Consider the following 6,000-nt stretch of genomic DNA (forward strand, 5'->3'; position numbering starts at 1 on the left):
GGCACCTCAACCTTCAGGCAAGACTGTAAATGCAAACGTCGTCGTCTGTCTCCTGATGCCATATCTACAATAATTGACATATAAATAAATATAATATTGAATAATAATAAAAATATTTTTTATATTTAATTATTGTTGGGTATAAAATATCCCCCAGCCGAAATTCGTGACAGGAGTGACCCTCTGGGGATCCTACCGACTTCCGACCTCCGACGATATCTCTCCGAACCTCTCTGGCGGTCGAGCCTCCGCAACACTTCCAAGTTTTACCGACGGACAAGCCCCCACCAGCGTCGATCAAATTCTTCACGACGGACAGACTCCTATGGGAGCAGACTTTGTCCCCAACTCTGGCTGCAGGAAGACTTCGTCCGGACTCCTACGGGAGCCGGACTTCGTCCCCAACTCCGGCTGCAGGAAGACTTCACCCGGACTCCTACGGGAGCCGGACTTTGTCCCCAACTCCGACTGCAGGAAGACTTGTCTGGACTCCTACGGGAGCCGGACCTCGCCCCCAACTTCGGCTGTAGGAAGACTTCGCCCGAACTCCTACGGGAGCCGGACTTCCCCCCGACTTCAATTACAGGTAGACTTCATCCAGACTCCTACGGGAAACGGACTTCACCCCCAACTTCAATTGCAGGAAGACTTCGCCCGGACTCCTATGGGAGCCGGACTTCATCCCCGACTCCAGCTGCAGGAAGACTTCGCCCGGACTCCTACGGGAGCCGGACCTCTCCCCCAACTCTGGCTGCAGGAAGACTTCGCCCGGACTCCTACGGGAGCCAGACTTCGTCCCCGACTCCGACTGTAGGAAGACTTCATCTGGACTCCTACGAGAGCCGGACTTCGCCCCCAGCTTCAATTACAGGTAGACTTCGTCCGAACTCCCACGGGAGCCGGACTCCGAGCTCCTACCGCAAGCGACCCACTCCGAGTTTTCGCTGCAAACGATCTACTTCAAATTTCTACCACGAGCGGTCCGTGCCGGATTCCCACCGTAAGCCTTCACCCAAGCTTCCATTATGGATGAATTCCTTTCGAATTTTTACTGCAGACAGGCCTTGGCCGAGACTCCTCGACAAATGATCCCCATCCGGGCTTCTACGGAGATCGGACTCCAACCGAACTTTGGCCGACAGGCCTGGACCCCCTGGCAGGCTGCAGTAACGGCCATGACTCTGCTCCACTTCCTGCAACAGATTCTGTGCGGCTCCATCACTCCCTGGCAGGCCACAGTAATAGCCACGACTCTGCTCCACTTCCTGCGATGGATTTCGCACGGCTCCATCACTCCCTGGCAGACCGCAATAATGGCCACGATCCTGCTCCACTTCCTGCGATGGATACCGCACGGTTCCTCCACCCTCTGGCAAGTCGCGACAACGGACGCCGCTCCACTCCCCGCAACAGACTCCACGTGGCATGTCCCGGTGATGGCCACGATTCCACTCCACTACTCTTCGCAACAAACTCCTCCTGACCCTGGGCAGCCCACTGCCAGACGGTTATAAACATCGCTATCAGTCTGTTGCCCCCTCCGCCTATAAAAGGGGGACCCCAGATACGTTATTCTCTAAGCTCTAATTTCTATCCCAAAACTCTGCTAAAATTTTCGTTCGAGCACTCCATTCTTGTTGAGGTAGAGAACTGACTTGAGCATCGGAGGGTCTTGCCGGAGCAACCCCAACTCTGGTTTAGACTTCTTTTGCAGGTCCCGGCGGCGACCGCGACTCCCTGACTCCAGCTTCTCCGACGCAGGCAGATTTTTGCACCAACAGGATTGGTGCTAGAGGAAGGGCCTGTGTCTTCGTAGTACCCTTGTTCTTAAAGGAGCGCTCAATGGGACTGCCTTCGGTCATCTTTTCCGACATCCTCTCCCCCTTCCCCCACTAGGTCTTCGCCCGATGCCTCCCTGCAAAGCATCTACGTGACGATCCATGACCTCCGCGGTCAGATCTCAGGCTCTGACCTCACCCTCGATTTCCCAGCCTCCTCCTCCTCCTTCAGCAACGGCGGTTGGCACGGAGCAATTCGACCTACTGGTGCAACAGGTCAGAGGCCTCACTGAAGCTATGCAGGCCATACAATAGCAGCAGCAGCCGCAGGCATCAGTGCGACTGGAGAGAGCATCACCAGAACACCAGAATCTGATGGTAGGATGGGCCACTTGGGCTAGCCACCCCATCTTTCCCGAAAAGACAAATTTGAGGGTGGAGAGCCCTCAATCAGATCACGATTCCACCCCTGGAAGATCTCTACCTTCATTCTGTCAGAAGACCCTTAAGACCTGTAGTCGAGAGGATTTCCTGGATCGAAGGCTCCAGGAGATGAACCGACGGATTGAAGAGCTCTGCCATGCTCCCCCGCTTATGGTGAGGACATTTGTACTGACCCTCCCTTTTCTCAAATGATCATGCAGGAATCGATCCCGCCGAACTTCAAACTCCCTCAATTTGAAAGCTACGACGGGACTTCGGACCCGACTGACCACCTGGAGGCCTTCCGGACAATGATGCTGCTTCATGGTGCACCCGACGCCATTCTATGCCGGGCCTTCCCATCCACCTTGAAGGGAGCGGCAAGAAACTGGTACTCGATGTTAAAGCCGGGTACCATCTTTTTCTTTGATCAGATGAGCCACCAGTTTGTGGCTCATTTTGTTAGCAGCCGACATCCCCGGAAGGATTCGGAGTCCCTCATCAACATCAAGCAGAGGGAGGGGGAGTCCATTCGGGCCTATATCAACCATTTCAATATCGCCGCGTTGGAGGTTCGGAACTTGGATCAATCGGTAGCGATGGCCGCCCTGAAAGGCGGCCTTCAGAAGAACAACCTTTTATTCTCCCTGGAAAAAAAGTACCCCAGAGATTTTGTTGACCTGTTGGCTCGGGCCGAAGGGTACGCTCGAGCAGAAGAAGCCTTCAAAATGAAGGATGAGGAGACTGCGAGAGAGCGGCAGGTGGGAGACTCGAGTAAGCCCGCAGTCGAAAAAGGGCCGAGAGAAGCTCGGCCATGTTCTCGAACTCCTTCCGGGCACAAGCACGTCCAGACTCCTCCCCGAGCATGCAGGCAGGGAAGCCCGGAGCGTCGAGCTCGGTGGGGCTCTCCCCCAAGAAGATTTCGCAGCTATGCCCCCCTCAACGCATCAAAAACTCAGGTGCTGATGGAGGTCAGAGAGCAGCTCCCAAGGCCAGAGAGGATGCGCATGCACCCCAGAAAGTGCAATCCTAACAAGTTCTGCCTCTACCATCATGACCACGGCCACAACACGGAGGAATGCATCCAGCTTCGAGACGAGATCGAGGAGCTCATCCGACGAGGTCGACTTGATAGGTTCATTCGGCACCGGTCTGAAGGTAGAGAAGATCGGCCAAGAGCCCTACCGCAGCCTGAGCCGCCAAGGAGGGAAGAACAGTCCGGAGATCGACCTCTAATCAGGATCATCAACTCCATCTCTGGAGGACCTTGACAGGAAGCGGACCTTCCACAGCACTAGAATTTGAAAACTTATAAATGTACAACGAATGACTCTATTTTAAATCAAGATTCCTTTCAGATCTGCACATCTTTTCCTTTTGGCACGGACTTGTAACGACAGGGGACGACCCCTTCGGACAACAAAAATAAACCCTAATGTGGACAAAGTTGAAGGCCCGGTTACCCTTAGACCGGATGGGGGGAGAGGCCAAACAGCGCCCATATGCGCCCCCACAGCCATGTTAGGGACAGGAGGAGAACCTCGCCCTAACATGAGCATAGTCGAAGGCTCGGTTACCCTTAGACCGGATGGGGGGAGAGGCCCTGCAATGCCCACATGTGCCCCCACAGCCATGTTAGGGACAGGAGGAGAACCTCGCCCTAACATGAGCAAAGTCGAAGGCCCGGTTCCCCTTAGATCGGATGGGGGGAGAGGCCAAACAGCGCCCACATGCGCCCCCACAGCCATGTTAGGGACAGGAGGAGAACCTCGCCCTAACATGAGCAAAGTCGAAGGCCTGATTCTCCTTGGACCGGATGGGGGAGAGGCCCTGCAATGCCCACATGTGCCCCCGCAGCCATGTTAGGGATAGGAGGAGGACCTCGCCCTAACATGAGCAAAGTCGAAGGTCTGGTTACACTCAGATCAGGTGGGGGAGAGGCCCCGCAGCATCCATATGCGCCCCCATAGCCCTGTTAGCGATAAGAGGAGGACCTCGTCCTAACCTGAGCTAAAATCGATTATGTCAAAAATAGGGGAAGAACCCCGTCCTGACGCCAGTCAAGATCTGGTTATTTAAGACCAGATAGGAAGAAGGGAACCTTCCTAGCGACCCCTTCGCGCTCCTGCGACCCCACCAAGAGTAGAGGGAAAACCCTCACTCGAAAAAAGAAAAAAAAAGAGAAAAAGGGGAGGGGAGTTAAAAAGGAAAGCGACGGACTGCATCAGCGGCGAATGAAAAACAAATTGCATCAAAGATGCAAGGAACCTCGTCTCAGCAAGGATTGGGGTTCTTATCAAAATTCCTGACCTTCAAGAAAGCTCTCAACATGAGCCAGAGATAAGGCGGCTTCCTCAGGGCGATGATAAGCCCGGACCTCCCAGCTTGAACTCTAAAAGGAAGTGTCAAACCCGAGTGGCCCCGGACAAATCAGCGGCCATAAACAGAAGGATGGGTCAATGTGATGATGATTGGGTACTTTTGAACGGCATCGATATCAGACAATGCAAAAGCCGAAGGAAGCTCGGCAAATGATAATTCGACACATGAGTAAAAGAGATAACAAAAACTTTTTCATTTCATTGGCAAAATGTGCATTACAGAGCCCTTGAGGCTGAAAAAGAAAGATGATAAGAAAAGCAAGCCAATGCGGCGACGCCCAAGAACCTCCCGATGACATCGACATCAAAAAGAAAAAGAAAAGCAACAACGCCAACAAACAAACAAGCAGCAAAAGAAGACACATAGGAGGACGAAAGACAAAAAGAGCCCTAAGGGGGCCTAACTTCTCCCGACTTCGGACTTTCGGCTTCGACCCTCATCAGGGAGTGCCTTAAGCTTTTGACTTCTCCTTCCAATTCCTTCTCTCTCATTAGCATCTCCATATATCTCCGATGAAGTTGCTAGCTTTCGTTCTCCGCCTCTCGACGCTTTTTTCTCAGGACCTCAGATTCTGCCTCTGCGTCCTTGACTGTCTGCTGCTCGTATACCAGCTGGACCTTCAATTACTGCAGTTCGGCCTTCTCCTCCCCAAGGACGACAGATAGTCCTTCTACAGTCCTTCTCAGGGATTGGAGTTCATCGGAATCTCGAACAGGAGCAAACTGAGCCCCTTCAGCTAGCTGCCTTTGAAGGCGGGCAACCTCGTCGGTCGCCATCCTAAGCTTCCCTCTGTATTCGTCCACCTGCCTGCACCAGCTGGCCCGGTACGCGTCGTAGCTTGCCTCGGCATCCTGGAGCTGTTGCTAGAGGTCGGAGACCTTCTTCGACCATTCCCGATCGCTGTCAACCTGAGTCGGAAGCCGGGACGAGCTTCCTTCCAACTGGCTAATCCTCTCCTGTGCGGCCGACAGCTCCACTTTGAGAGAACTGATCTTGGCAGCTTGAGCCCAAGATCGATCGCTGGCGTGCTTCTTGTGTTTCTCGAGCTCCTTCTCGAAGTTCGCTTTCCTCCGACTGTACTCCATGATCCCCTTCACGTGGAGGTTCCGAAAGTGGGTGGCCTCCGCGGTGGCTTCAGAGTGGCTCTCCCTCAACCTGCAGAGCTCGCCATCCATCTCCTTCGATCTTTTTGTTAAATGATGAACTTTTCTCTTCAGGCATTGGATTGTGGACTTCAAGAGAATCCCCTGTGGCAGGAGAAGCACTTCGGCAGGACGCTGCCATCGGGAGACAAAAGCGTCAAGGCGTGTCTCATTGCATAAAGCAAAACAAAAAAAAAAGGGAGCAGAGTGGAGAAACCCTCCAAAAGGAGAAACTCAATTTTATTAATTGAATGTTTCTTAAAGACAAGAGGGAA

The sequence above is a fragment of the Elaeis guineensis genome, chromosome 4, assembly GCF_000442705.2.
Source record: "Elaeis guineensis isolate ETL-2024a chromosome 4, EG11, whole genome shotgun sequence".
NCBI classification, from domain to species: domain Eukaryota; kingdom Viridiplantae; phylum Streptophyta; class Magnoliopsida; order Arecales; family Arecaceae; genus Elaeis; species Elaeis guineensis.